Source organism: Sus scrofa, chromosome 8, assembly GCF_000003025.6.
Source record: "Sus scrofa isolate TJ Tabasco breed Duroc chromosome 8, Sscrofa11.1, whole genome shotgun sequence".
NCBI classification, from domain to species: domain Eukaryota; kingdom Metazoa; phylum Chordata; class Mammalia; order Artiodactyla; family Suidae; genus Sus; species Sus scrofa.
The window spans coordinates 86,817,875-86,833,417 of record NC_010450.4 but is presented as its reverse complement, the minus strand read 5'-3'; the positions used below and the strand labels follow the sequence as shown (position 1 = coordinate 86,833,417).

The window sequence follows — 15,543 nt, the reverse complement described above, 5'->3', positions numbered from 1 at the left end:
GGTAAGCCAATGCATCTCTTCCTTAACATTTTGAGTTGAGACTGGCAGACAACTGGGCTAGCCATGCTCTGGGTGGCTGAACAGTAACTGATATTATTCAGAATGTTTTCTGCCTTGAGGATCAAGGAGCAGAGGCTGCCAGCCTGAGGCATGGAAGACATGCCACAGATGTTCCAACAGAAACAAAGAGGAGAGAGAGACCCTACAGATATGTGTTTCTCCTGAACCTCTTCCTTGACTATCCAGACGTTCCACGGTGTTCTTCTCCCAAATTTCCCTCTTTTACTTAAAGCAGTTGGAGTTGGATTTGGGGTCCTACATAATGTAATATACTCTGGAGGTCTTAGAACACAGGCAAGCTAGCAGCTCGCCCCGCTCCAGCCTTAGTTCATACAAAATGAGAAGCTGTGATGAGGGAGTTAAGGGATGAGAGGAGCCTTTTAGAAATGGATGAACCTTTTGCTCCACAGCAGTGATGCCTGGCATAAAGCACAGAGCTGGAGATTCTGCCCAAAAAGGGAGCTGATTAGGAGCAGGTCTAGAATGTGGAGCACGGAGTGAGGAGCAGCCACTTTGACGGAACCGGAAGTACTGTCACTATTTCAAGTTGCCCCGCTCAACCTGTCCTGCCGACCAGGCAGAAAGATTATCCAGTCCTGGGACAGGCCAGTACTCTTCCCACTGAGTCTCCCTGGGACACCACCTAAATCAATGGATGCAAATGGACATTTTCAGGTTATTCTGCAATATATTCATTTATACCCTAGTAAATACCATTAATACAAAATAAAGGAGGTTCTGGGGCAAGGAAGAGGGGCTGGAAGCTGATGGGCATAACCATAGCTGAGGGTTGCTGCAAATGACAGGAGACAGGAGTAGAATGGGGCAGTAACAGGAGAGTTCCGAAGAATGGGTGACGACGAATAGGAGAATAGAAAACTCTGACATAATTGTAGATGGTTTACGTGGGTATCCAATGAGATACAAAGGCTAAGAGGAAAGATGAAAGGGACAGAAAGATGTCCTCTTTATTCCAGATAGGAAAGAGGATAAACATGTATTTATTCAATCATTCTTTTTTTTTTTTTTTTTTTGTCTTTTTGCTATTTCTTTGGGCCGCTCCCGCAGCATATGGAGGTTCCCAGGCTAGGGGTCGAATCGGAGCTGTAGCCACTGGCCTACGCCAGAGCCACAGCAACGCGGGATCCGAGCCACGTCTGCAACCTACACCACAGCTCACGGCAACGCCGGATCGTTAACCCACTGAGCAAGGGCAGGGACCGAACCCGCAACCTCATGGTTCCCAGTCGGATTCATTAACCACTGCGCCACGACGGGAACTCCCCAATCATTCATATTTATTCAGCGAGTATCCATGAGCACCTACTCTCTGCCAGGCACTCTTCAGGTAGCAAACAAGACTGGCAGAGTCACTGCTTTCACAGAGTTGACTTCCTTGTGGCTCTATCTGGACTGAGCGTAGCTTGTCACTTCTCTTTCTCCCTGATTAGGCAAGGACGGACATCATTAGTAGGCACACTGATCTTTGCCTCCACCCCCGATGCCATCTTTAGAAAAGCACTGAGTGTGGAGTAACGGCTGGGATGTGGAGACACTAAGCATACAAAAGGATCGATCGGAAGGAGACAAGCAAGAGAAGGAAGGAGAACAGCCTTTACAGGAGGATCCGGTCCACCATGTGGTAGATGGTACTAACCACTGAAATTCACGCTTCCCTCAAAGCAGAGAAGCAGCTGCTCAGCCACAGACTACAGCTTCCTTTGCATCTAAGTGTGGCCATTGGAAGAGTTGCCATGGGAATATGGAGACCAGTGGTGTATGCTACTTCCAGGCCAGGATTTTTTTTTTTTTTTTTTTGGCTTTTTAGGGCCTCATTCCCCGGCATATGGAGATACCCAGGCTAGGGGTCCAGCTGGAGCTACAGCTGACAGCCACAGCCACAGCAACACAGGATCTGAGCCTCGTCTGTGACCTACACCACAGCTCATGGCAATGAAGAGCCTTAACCCACTGAGTGAGGCCAGGGATCCAACTTGCAACTTCATGCTAACTAATGGGATTCATTTCCACTGCGCCATGATGGAAACTCCAGGCCAGGATTTTTTAAACTTCCACATTTCATATTTTACATTCTACATGCTCTTATTTAACAATACTCATCTATATGACACCAGGTTCATGTCATTATTATTTATATATGATGTAATAAAAAATTTTAAATAATTTTCCTACATTTATTATATTAAATTTTGCTATGAAAAATAGCATCAATGTATTTTTAACTACTACTAATAACTTTCAAAAGAATACGTATACATACTTATCCCTCCACTAACAAAGATGGATGGGATTCCAACAATGAAAAGCAAATAATAATCCCTACTGAAGATAAACTCACACGCAAAAATTACAAACCACATGAAGGCAGCAATCTGCTGTGAAAACAGAGTCAGCAGAAACATCACTAGGGACATGAGATAATACAACAATCTGAAAGAGATAATAAATTAGCTACTTTTGAACATATGAAAGAAATAAGACGTGGAATAAAAACCAAGAGGAAAAAAAAGCTCTTCAGGGGGAAAACACAAAGAATTGGGGAGAACATGGAGAGAGGAGGGGACCATTTTAGTTAGGTAAATAATTCATTCTAAAGGCACCATGTCTCTGTCTGCACCTTTATCTTGGTGAAGGTAGAAAAGTGAACAAGACATAAGAAGGTAGGAACAACCAAAAGTAAAGAAGATGAGGGGATGAGGAAGGTGGGAGGGGAAACTTAGCACTGAGTTTCTTAGCAGCTAAAGCAAAGAGAGAAACACATTGTACTTGCTCCTCAAAAGTAAGCAAATATAGGAGTTCCCATCATGCTCAATGGTTAACGAACCCTACTAGTATCCATGAAGATGCGGGTTTGATCCCTGGCCTTGCTGCTCAGTAGGTAAGGATCCAGTGTTGCCCTGAGCTGTGGTGTAGGTTGCAGATGCGGCTCTGATCCAGCATTGCTGTGGCTGTGGTGTAGGCCGGCAGCTGTAGCTCTGATTTGACCCTAGCCTGGGCCCTCCATATGCCATGGGTGTGGCCCCAAAAAGAGCAAAAAAAAAAAAAAAAAAAAAAAAAAAAAAAAGTAAGCAAATATAATGATTCACCAAGACAGATAACACTGTTTCTGGCCCCAAGATATAAGAAAAAATATATTTTGAAAGCATCGTTACATAAGGTGAATTGAGTACAATTCTGAACTCTGCTCTCAACAGTAAATTTACCAAAAATGCAGAGGGCTGACAGCGGCCATTTGGTTGGTGAGCCCTTAGTGAAAAACTTAAATCATAAAGGAAATTCTCTAGACAGTAAGGATGATAGTAAGTGGGCTTTAGGATGACAAAACTTACTAGAGGAAGAAAAAGAAAACCTAAACACAATGACATGTGTAATAATGTATATACAGGCATATCCCATTTTGGTAATTCTCGCCACATTTCAAGTTTTTTCATTATTAATATATTTGTTACAGTGATCTGTGATCAAGGATCTCTGATGTTACTACCATGACTCGCTGAAAGCTCAGATGATGGTTAGCATTTTTTAGCAATACAGTGTTAGTAATTAAGGTATAAACACTGTGGTTGTTTTTTTTGACACAATGCTATTGCACACTTAATCGGCTACAGTATAGTTAAACATAATTTTTATATGCACTGGCAAACCGAAAACTTTGCGTGACTCACTTTATTGTGATATTCCTTTTATCGTGGTGGTCTGGAACTGAGCCTGCAATATCTCTGAGGTATTCCTTGTTATAAAAATGTCATCAAATATTGGAACAATAGAGAAAGTATTATTCTAATCCTGGGCTTCTCAACCTTGGCACTATTGAGATTTGGGGCTGGACAACTGTTTGTGATCGAGAGCTGCCCTAAGCACTGGAGGAGGATTAGCAGCATCTCTGGCCTCTGCCCAGTACACGCAGTAGCATCTCCCTCCTCTCCACCCCATACATTCCCTCTGAGCAGTTACAACAACCAAAAATGTCTCTAAATATTGTCAGAAGCCCCCATGGGACAAAAAGCAACCCTAGTTGGGAATTACTGTTCTAATCATACCAAGTATAAACCATTTCTTTCATATTTGAGTAGTCCATCGCAATCTTTGTCATATGTTACACATACATGTATAGGCATACCAAATGTTTCATTCAAGAATGTGACAGATGGCTAGAGCAGACTCCTGGCATTTGAGAAGGATACCCAAGACCTTTGTAAATCCCTAAATATGCAAATACTACTTTAGCCCATAACATCTCTCATGATTTTGCTTAAGAATGAAGAGAGAACAGTGAAACTGTGCCCAAATCACGACAGCTGACTAGGTTCATTCCGGAGCTAAGGCATCTGGGTGTCTACTCTCCGATCCTGCACCTTAATCAGAAGAGCTAAACTACAAGGCAGTACAGGTCAAGGGTCTCCTAGGTCTCCGTGGAGTAATTCAAGCAGTGAATCTAAACTCTTCAAATGCTAAGGGACTCCTGTGGACCCCAGGACCTGTGCTACAGATGCGTAACAATCCTTGGAAGTAGGCTGGAGGGCCATGAGCTACTATACTGTCAAAGCCTGCTAGGACATTCACTTAAGCAAGATAAGACCATGAGACCTAAGTATTTTAAAAGTGATTTGTAGATAAACATATTTCAAAACATAGGAAATGGGGTAGAAGGCTGATTAAAAAAAAAAGAGAGAGAGATGCAAATTTAGAGGTTGGTGTGTGAGCTGGACACCAACAGTTGATATTTCACATCATCTCATCATGTTATGACCAGTCCTGAGCCGGCAGAACCAGCCTGAGAAGTTCCCTTCTGCAGAGAAAGTCCCTTCTGTGTAGTTTCTGCTTAAGGATGAGTGCGGTGCTCCCCTTAGATTTAGGATCTCAAAGACAATCTGAAATAATCTTAGGCAGTGCCTCAACTGAAAGTACTCTGGTGTAGATAGAGCATGGGAGAATGGAGAAAACTGGATCAGGAGTGGGAAGATCTTTGCTCTGGATCACCTTATCTCCACAGTCATTTAACTCCTGCCAAGTCTGGCAAACATGGAGCCAATACCATCTGTGAGAGCTATAGTGTAATGAGAAATATATGAAAATAAGGACTTTTGAAAGCTTTGTAATGCAAGGTATTTGTGGCAAATTCCAAACACATTCCAATGCGCCCCAAAGTTATGGAGAGTAGGTTCTGAATGTAGCTTTGCACGTGGTCAATGTTTGATCAATGTGGGTTGTGATGTTGCTTTTCTCTAAAATCTTAGAAGGGTAGAAGCAAGGTGAGCTTAACTATATCCAACCTCATGGGACAGAATATGATGGAAGATGGTATAAGAAAAAGAACGTATATATACACATGACTGGGTCACTCTATGGTACAGCAGAAATTGACATGACACTGCAAATCAATTATACTCTTTTTAAAAAAAAAAAGACTTGGGGATTAAATCAGAATGTGTTTGTCTTTGGACTCACATCCAGAGGTTAAAATGTGATGATGAATTATTAGGAAAAAATGTTCACAACGTTTTCAAATCATTCCAGCATTTAAGTCCCAAATTGCTCCTACCTCCCATGGCCCAGGTTGTTGATGGGGAAGAGAGAGCAAAACACTGGATTTCGTACCTCTCTGCAACATAAAGGTGTCCCTCACCAAGTCACGTAATCTTTTGAGGCCTCATTTCCCTTGCTTGTAAAATTGGAAATTTGGGGCAGCCTACCTCCCACGGTTGTGGCAAAGATCAAGTGCAACAGTATGCTTGCATGGCATCAAGTACAAAGCCTTTTGAAAATATCAGATGTTATTTGGCAAATTTATTGCTCATTATTGGCTCCATGGCTACTTAGTATAAATAGGGGTGAAGAAGGTCAGAGACACGAATGAATAGAAGTCTAAGAACTGCCTACAGATTTTCAAAATTCGTACTCTTTTGCCTTTCTCAGCATGAACTGAAGTTTAGCTACAAATTGCAGGTCTAGTCTACTGCCATGAAAAAGAAAAGTTTACACATCAACATGGATGACTCTCAACGTATCTTGTGCAAGAAAGTCTCAAATAATACATGGAATATAATGGCACTGATATAAAATTAAGGGAAACACACACCAATCAGGTGCTTTGTGATATGCACTTATGTGATAAAATTATAAACAAAAATGAAGGAGAGGGAATATGTTGGAGAGGGTATAAAGGGTATCTTAAAAGTTACAGAGATGCATTTCCTTTTTTTTTTTTTTTTTTTTTGTCTTTTTGTCTTTTTAGGGCCACACCCATGGCATATGGAAGTTCCCAGGCTAGGGGTCAAATCAGAGCTGTAGCTGCCAGTCTACAACACAGCCACAGCAATGCGGGATCTGAGCCGTGTCTCCAACCTACACCACAGCTCATGGCAACACCAGATCCTTAACCCATTGAGTGAGTCTAGAGATTGAACCTGCATCCTCACGGACACTAGTCAGGTTCTTTAATCACTGAGCCACAATGGGAACTCCCCAGAGATGCATTTCTTAATGTGGATGGGTAAAGGTATGATCATCTTATTTTTTCATTTCAACTATATTTTAAATGATAATAGCTTAAAATAGTTTAATAAGAATTTAAACTATGTGTATTTAAACCACATGTTATTTAACATATATATATCAGTATCTATACGTATTGATACACAAGCACCAATAGTATATACATATACCTATTTTATATACATACAAACTCAGCATATAGGCTATATATAATAAAATATTGTGTAAGATTCTCCATGCCTCTACAATCATATATTGACATAATTCTTTGTTTCCCCCTGTGTTTGTTGTTCATGGGTCACCATGGACCATCAGTAAGCCTTCTCTGGCACCAGTTTCCCCCTCCCTATCCATGGCCCCACCCATTATGGACATTGCAGTTTCTCCAGTTTCTCTCGGTTGCCCCGCATTTCCCCTGCCTCAGGCACTCTGCATCTGCTATTCCTCTGCCAAAGGGGCTCTCTCCCCAGCCTTGCAGCCTTTGGGTCTCAGTTTAAGCATCATTTCTTTTAGGAAGTCTTTCTGTTTTCTCTGATGAGGTTAGGTTTCCCTATGACCTGTTTTTAGAGTATCCTCCCTACGTTTCCCCAATATTCACACTTATAAATATACTTAATTTCTGTCTTTCCAACAGACAATAAACACTAGACAAGCATGTCTATCTGTTGGGCTCACTGCTGAATCACTAGTGCCTAGCTCAGGCATCTAGTGAGCATGCCACATAGTATGTATTAAATGTATGAAGACTGAATGAATGGACGATGAATGGAGGGATGGATGGATGGACAAGGAATAGATGGCAAAGCTTGGGGATTCCCTGGCAGGTATGACCATGAGATTATAAAATAAATGTTATCAGCTACATTTGTGGCATTGCTTCATCTGCTCTTTTCTGAGCGCTTGATGAACAATTAGCATCAGCTCTAAACAGGTGAAAGAGTTGTCATTGAGAGTTACCTTTACTATATTTAATCTGGTCCAGCAATTGCTTCTTACAGACTGTAGTAAGTTGGGATTGGCATGGTGATGTCACTTTAAAGGCCTCGACGAGGGCTTTCCTTCACTGTTCTGTAAGAAGAAAGAGCAAGTTCCTCTCAGAGAGGGCACTGGGATAATGCATTATCTGCGTTATCACTGTTCAATCAAAAAGTGCATGAAGGAGCCACATAATTCATCTAGACAGCAATCACCATGGAGTTATGCAGGTCTCTCATGTAGGTGATGAAACAGCCAAATTCCCTGACAGTGGTGAATTACTCCTCATGTCACTAATAGCGATGCCAAAAGAAGTGTCAAGGCCACAGACACAGAGAATGGGGGCTCTTCAAACTGCACGAGTAAAACTTGGATATGTTTTATTGCTTTCTTTTTATCTTGATCATTGAGGTTTTAAAACGAAATTACAGGGACACTGAGCCTGGCCAATGGGTAGGGTGATTCATTTCTACTTGGCAGTGGTGTTAATATGGTGGCTTCTGTCCAGGCCAAGCCTGGGCCAGGGCCCCTGGGCCTTACTGTTCCACCCCCTCCCCCACCCCATGGCTCAGCTGGTACCTCAAACCTTGACAAAGGGTCCATGGCATATGGGATTTTTTTCTCTTTCATCTATAATCAAACAATTCGCAATATATATATGTATATTTGTGTGTGTGTGTGTGTGTGTGTGTGTGTGTGTGTGTGTATTTCTCTTTCTCATGCAGTTAAAATATTGACCTGCGGTAATAAACCTCTGATTTTTTTAAAAGCCTTGTTGTATGAGAGACAGGCTAACATACGAATTTGAAGTCTGGTGATTAGGAAGTGTTTTGAATGGCCTTGAGAACTACCAGTAAAACATTAAACTGTACTAATATTCTTTGTTTTGTTGTTTTTGCTTTTTAGGGCGGCATCCTCGGCACATGGAGGTTCCCAGGCTAGGGGTTGAATCAGAGCTATAGCTGCCAGCCTACGCCACAGCCACAGCAACGCAGGCTCCAAGCCATGTCTTCGACCTACACCACAGCTCACAGCAACACCAGATCCTTAACCCACTGAGAGAGGCCAGGGATTGAACCCGCAACCTCGTGATTCCTAGTCAGATTCGTTTCTACTGTGCCACAATGGGAACTCCCTAATATTCTTGTTTAGTTAAACTTTTTAATATTTTAAAAAGCCCTTCATAAAATTATGGATAAGTAAATTCTTGGGTCTGATTTCAATTTGAGTCAAATTCCAACTAATAATGTTACACCCATAAACCTTCTCCTTAACAGCCCATAACATTAAACTGAAAACAGAATTCTTAAGGTACACTCTTATGCTGAAATGAGCATTACAGACTTTGACCAGATGTCTTTAATAGACATTGTTATTAAAAAGAATATTACATAAAATAAATTTAGACTGTTAGTCTAGCACAATTACTAAGGGAATAATGTTGCATGTTCAGATAATCACATCTACACTTAATTGAGAGGGGGAAAAAAAAAAACCTGTGGCCATGATTATCTTTCGGTGGTAGCCACGTACTCATTTACCCACCCAGCTCATTATCCCAGATTAGGATTTGTTAGTGTCTTCTCCATATCATAAGCCCCAATTTTCAGGAAATTAAAATTTGGTCCGAAAAAAAAAAAAGAGCTTTGGTTAACAAGCGTCAGCCTAAGAGCAAATCCCTTATAAAAATCTTACGGGGAAAATTCAGCTCTTTTTCAGTTATAAGTGCCAAAGAAAAGAAGTTTTGTGGTTTCAGGCACTTTCAAGTTTTATAATTTGAAAATAAGTTAGACTTTAAGCAGCAAAAAAGAAAGTTCCAAGTCCATAATATGGATTAATGCCTCTGGTATGTTTTGAAGACAACACAAAGCTAGCAAGAATCATCAGATTATTTGTTGAGAAATATGTTATCTCAGGCCTGAATATTTCAGAAAACACTACTACTTATGCCAGAATTGAATTTTGTTGTCTGCCTCCAGGACTGCAATAAAAAAAAAATTATCCACTCTTGTCAATTAGGTAATAACTGGGATTTACCTGACATCTCTCATTCTAGGGTATTAAACAAAGGAAGAAGGGAAGGCCCACGTTTCCGGGCAGTGGTCTGTTGTTGGGGTGGCAAGCTCTGATAGAGATAAATCAGAGGTAAATGGTCATTAAGCCTGATACTCTTATTTCCTGTTAACAGAGGAGGAACGTGAAGGAAGGTCTTAACCAAGATGACTCAGCAATGATCAAAGCTGAAGTTCACATCTTTCCCAGGTGAGCTATATTTGCCACGTGTTGGGCTGTGGCTTCTTCCTCTTTATTTAGATACTTGCAGTGGGACAGATCTGGGAGAACAGATGGAGCAGCATTTATGACTGGGGCGGTCTTGCTGGGTAGCTGAGCTGGCACGGAAGAGCGGGGACCAGTGTGGGTCTGGGATCCGACACACTTCTATTTGATCCTTGTTCTGCAACTTAAGGGGTTAAGTGACTTTGGAAAGTTATCTGAGCCTCTGTCTATTCAACTGTAAAATGAGGCTGAAAGAAACATATACCTCTTGGGTAGTTTTAGGGGTTGCATAAGGAAGAAAGAGTGGCAGGTAGTAACAATGAATGCAGATTCCAGATCTTCCCAGTAGGCTGCATTTTATTTATTGATTTACTTTTTATGGCCACACCTGTGGCATATGGTAATTTCCAGGCCAGGGAGTGAATCCACGCCACAGCTATGACCTATAGCACTGGATCCTTTAATCCACTGAGTGGGGCTTGGAGATCAATCCCACGCCTCCACGGTGACTCAGGCTGCTACAGTCGGATTCCTAACCCACTACAGCATGGTGGGAACTCCAGCATTTTAGAGCTAGTGCTACCTAACAGGATAGATCTTACTACTTTATCTGTATAGAAAATAGCAGGCTATGATCATTTCTTTTTACACATATTTTTAAAATCTGACCAGAGACTTAAAGAAGCATCAATGAAACGAGGGCCCAGGTAGGATTCAGAAAACCCAGCTCCAAAATTGACCATTTAAGCAAAATTTTTAAGCCTCTCTGAACCTCTGTTGGTTTTTGGTTTTTGTTCTTGCAAACTGTAAAACTGCATAAATCTTACCCACCTCACACAGTTTCTGTGAGGAGAATGGAAAGACAGATGTGAAAATGCTTTGAAAACTATAAAGAATTTAGCTGAAATAAATTAGAGTATTTTTACAATTTTTATTAGGCTCGAAGTCACTTATGACGACAGATTCCTTTCTCCATAATTTTCTTCCTTGAAAGTGTATTCTTATTGGGAACAATTGTTATTTATGACTCATTTATTAATAGGCATAAAATTAGGTTTGATGACAGCCCTTTGCTAACAATAAACCAAAAACAGATTCATGATTTCGAAGTGCTGTTCAGCTTTTCTCCTGTTTTGAAAAGTGGAGCCTCCACATTTGTTGGAGCAAAGAAAAAGCCTGTATTGCTTAATAACTGTTCTACTAAAGTTCGCCAAATTGTACTTGATGGGTCTAACTTATTGCTTATACAGAATATGCGCTTTTTTTAACCTGGTCTTATTAAGTGCACGCACATCCGCACGCATACACACACACACACACACACACACACACACACACAACTTGCTTTGACCAAAGCAGTCACACTAGTATGGTTAGACTAACTAAAGAAATTCAATCTGTCTGAAACTTCAGGGTTTCCGTAGCTAATCTCAAGTGACAGAGTTAATGAGAAATTATGACCAAGAGAAGATTTTTACCTTGGGAAAAGGACAAACATTTTGTGTAAACACATTGGCTCCTTCCTCTGGCAAGGTTGTTTATGCTTAGTCCTCAGGAAAGTTTCAGTTGAACTTTGACCAACGGGGCCCAGTCATCACCAAGATGCTGATTTCCTACCGCCTAGAGAGAATAGGGAAAGCCTGACCTACGTGGAGCATGGATACCTGAAAGAATAACTCAAGTCACGGCATCTCTTTCCTCGGGGATGCCATCCCGTTACGGTCACACCTAGTACAGTCCCTCTGATACCAGATCTGCTCTGCCAGAGAAATAAGGAACTTCAAAGTAGGAGCGAATCAGGATTCAGATCTCCAAGCATTATTCAACGCCATCCAAACTCCCATGTCTTTAGTACACTTGCTGTCTGCTAATCTTTAAGGAAGCGATCATTGCATACGAAGGTGTGATGACCTCCCGGTCCCGAAGTCACTGTCTCTCAGCTCCACACCCACCCGTGTATACTTGGCTTTGCGATGCTGGAGCTGAAGTCTGCAAACTCTGGTGCTCCTTTGCCAGCCGCTCCATGTTAGGCTTGGAGAAGTGTGGGTGTTAGAGGGAGCTTGCGAGCCTAGAGGAGGAGAAGGGACTAACTCCTTCCACTGCTCCCTCCTGGCTCCGTGACTGCTTGCCATTGCTGCAAGCAGCCCCCCAGCCATACTTCTTCACACAGCACTTCTTTCCCACAGCAGCCAGTGAACACAGTATTTGGTTTGTCCAGCACCTGCAGAACCAGCCACGCTGTGCACCCTTGGTCACCAGTGCCAGCCAAGCAGCCTCCCTTCCCAAAGGGTCCATGGGGCATCTTCATACCTAGTTATGAATTCCTTATACTAAATTCTCTCTGTTAAAATAACTAGGGCAGTTTCCCTTTCCTGACTAGACCCTGACTGATACACAGCTGACACCCTGGATTTATGTGTTAACATTCCCACAACACTTTCTGTTCCATAGTAGCTTGTAGTCAGAAGCTATCACATTTGTCTGCACAGAAACTAATCTTTTAATTTTGGCAAGCCTCACCAAACTCACTCTCTGTCCACGTAGTTTAGGTAGGACTGTCTCTACCCCTTTAGGAGAAGGCTTGTGACTCAAGTCTAACCAATGAAACCTTTGTGTGTCCCAGTCCGAGGGACTGGTTTAGTGGGTGGACATGAGTTCTAGACAGACTTGAAGTCAATGTCGCCTTCTTCAACTTCCAAGGTAAGCCAAGAAGTTCCCATTCTTTAAAAAAGCTTCAGTTGTGTGTTTGCCACTGACAAGCTCTTAAACAAAAGGAATGAGCCTTCAACAGTAGAACTTAAGTAGAGATTTGGTGGATGTGTGGGTGGGTGGCAGGTAACTCTCCATGGCCTTCAAAGCCTCCCCCCTCCGTGGAGCTGGTGGTGGCAGGCAGGTGTTTGCCTCTTGTGGTCCTCCTCCAGCCGAGAGCCTGGCTGGCACTCTTGCTGCCTACTTCCCCACAGGACTGATTCCATGTGACCACGGCTGCAAAGTAGAGAGTCTCAGGGCAGTGGCTTGATGCTTTGGCATCCACGATGTGAGAGGAATGCAATGACTGTAACTTTCCAGATGCACATTCTAACTGATGATTTAGCTTAATTACCTTACGCAGTGATGGGGACAGGACCAAAATACTTTCTCATATTATCTTCTAAATATGGCTTATCTAGTGCTGATATCTAAACTAAGGTCGCAATAGGAAGAGACTTGGCATTTACTGAATACCCTTTTGGGTAGAGATGGGGCTAAGCACTTTCATTTCACAACCAACCCAGGAAACGTATATCATCATCTACTTGTTAAAGCTGAGAAAAGTGAGGCTTAGAAAGGTTAAGCAACTTGTTCAAGGTCACAAGCTAATAGATTGAAATCCAGTTCCCTCTGACATTGAAGTTCACTCTCTTCACCACATCAGGTGACGGCTCCCTGAGGAAGTCAGTGGATAGTTAAAAAAGAAAAGATGATTGCTGAAAACGTACTGTCTCTTACTTTTCTCCTTGTTTTTCCACATCTAAATCCCCAAAGCAGGAGTTCCTGTTGTGGCACAGCGAAACGAATCCTACTAGTATCCATGAGGAGGTGGGTTCGATCCCTGGCCTCGATCAGTGGGTTAAAGATCCAGCATTGCCCTGAGCTGTGGTGTAGGTCACAGACGTGGCTTGGATCCTGTGTTGCTAGAGCTGTGGTGTAGGCCGGCAGCTGTAGCTCTGATTCGACCGCTAGCCTGGGAACTTCCATATGCCGCTAGTGCAGCCCTAAAAAGAATGAAAAAAAAAAAAAAAATCCCCAAAGCAGAAATGTGCCTGGAAATCTGTCCTAAAGGCAGGAATTTATCCTGTGTATCAGGGGAAGCACAAAAGCAACTGTATTTGGAATGTTAGAAAAGTCTTAGGCTGTTTCTGGTCCAGCCACAAATAAACAGAGGTTTCTATGTGTAGAGTGATTTACTATCATTCATTAGTGCATTTTATACCTCACTGAACTTAGATAGGCAAATTATATAAACACTTTATATACACGCAAAACATGTCAGATGTCAGGACTCAAAATACGTGTTTAATTAAAAAAATACATCTCTTAAAACCAAAGCCCTAAATACATATTAAATGATACCCTAATCTGAAGGTAAATGAGATATGCCACCTAACAGATATTAAATGACCCACATATTCAGTTAAACCTCCATTAATGAGGCAAATGCATTCCAACAGCACACTTTAGTGTCAGAAACTTCATCATCCAATGAGGCAATAACACAGAAATTATAAGGACCTCTCCAAGGAGGACAGAGAAGAAGTGGGTATGGTGTAAAATTATTAAATATTAATCAAAAGGATACCAATAGGCTGCCTGAAAACAAGAGTCTGGAAGTTCTAAGATAGAGAGAAAGGAGGAGATAAAGAGGGAGTGGGACCCTCAGGGCTGATGGACGCTCCGCCAGAGAAGTGGGGCAAAGGTTTGGAGGAGAAGCCTGCTGGGGTGGCCTGGATCCCAGCAGAATGGACTTCATCTGATTTGGTCACTCCAGCAGCCCCAGACCTGGCCTGGGAGCACCAGAGCCAAGCCTGGCCAGACAAGTCTCTGCTAGGACACAGTCAATCCAGAGAGGAGAAACAGCACCTCTGACACTACAGGGGCCCCCACACCTACCAAGGGCAAGTTCAGCATTGGGGTTACATGACTTCATTGCATCCCGTGTCATCCCGTCCATGTGCAAGTGTTTTCACAGGGAGGATGTCTTTCTTTATCCATGGCCATGAAAAGACCAAAGACCGAGTATGTTTAGCTGGTGGAGGTTCCACCCTGACCAAAATGCTTTTAAAGTGCCACTCGTGTACGAATTCAGACAATCAGCACAGGACCACGACCCTGATCAGACCCTTCTCTTCCTTGCCAAAAGCAAGGAAGTGGGGGAAGTGGGCTGACACAGGGCAGAGGGAGGGAGGAGGCAGCCAAGGGGTTAGGAGACTCAGAAACCAGAGGCTGGGGAACCCCTGCATTTTTGCTGATTTCGTATTTGTACCATAAACCATGCAGGACAAACACGCTCTATTCACCGAGGTATTTTTGTCCCGTGCAGCTGTGTGGCTTAGCAGGAGCTTTGCTGCCGAGCCGTATGACTCATGCCAAGACTGGCGCATATGATTTATGAAGACTTAAAGAAAAAGAAAACAGCCGGCTTCATTACGCAGGAGCTTCGCTTTCAGAGAATTTGTTCATCCAGGACCTAGGTACCATTCCTAGCTCTCTGAGTGAAACAGTGGGGCTGCCTCGGCCAGCAACGGGCTGGAGGACGGCGGCCAGTTTCCCCCTCCCCCCACCCCTGCCTCTTCCCAGCTTAGAGGACGCTGCCTCTGGTGCGAGAGGACAGAGCTGTATGTAGCCCGAGGATGTGCAGCCTTGGCTGCCCCAGGAGCTTCAGTGACTCTGAAAGCGGCCAAACCCCTCTATCAGAGGTGTTGCTCAGGCTTAGAGCTGTTTCCTTCCAAGTCAGGGTCTGCAGCCCAAGGCTTGGGTGAAGGTGGAAAGGGAACCAGGTTTTACTAGTGCCCAGACTGGCAGCTTCTGTTGCACGGTCTCCCTGGCTCCCTGATCCAGAGAGAGAACCTTCAACAAACCTCCTTTCCCCAGTCCCACCCCGTGCTCCCCACCAGGGGTCACTAAGAAAGGGCTGGGATCTCTTATTCTAAAACCTTTCTAACTCCTACCCATTGG

The 15,543-nt window shown here is 43.0% G+C and overlaps 1 long non-coding RNA gene across 1 annotated transcript in view; it reads right to left on the bottom strand.

The window, feature by feature from the left end:
- The window catches only part of LOC110262151, a 135,915-nt gene continuing 127,146 nt past the window's right edge, over positions 6,775 to 15,543 (bottom strand). The window contains exon 4 of the long non-coding RNA XR_002346765.1: positions 6,775 to 7,644. This is a non-coding gene — a long non-coding RNA (uncharacterized LOC110262151). The remainder of the gene's footprint in view (positions 7,645 to 15,543) is intronic.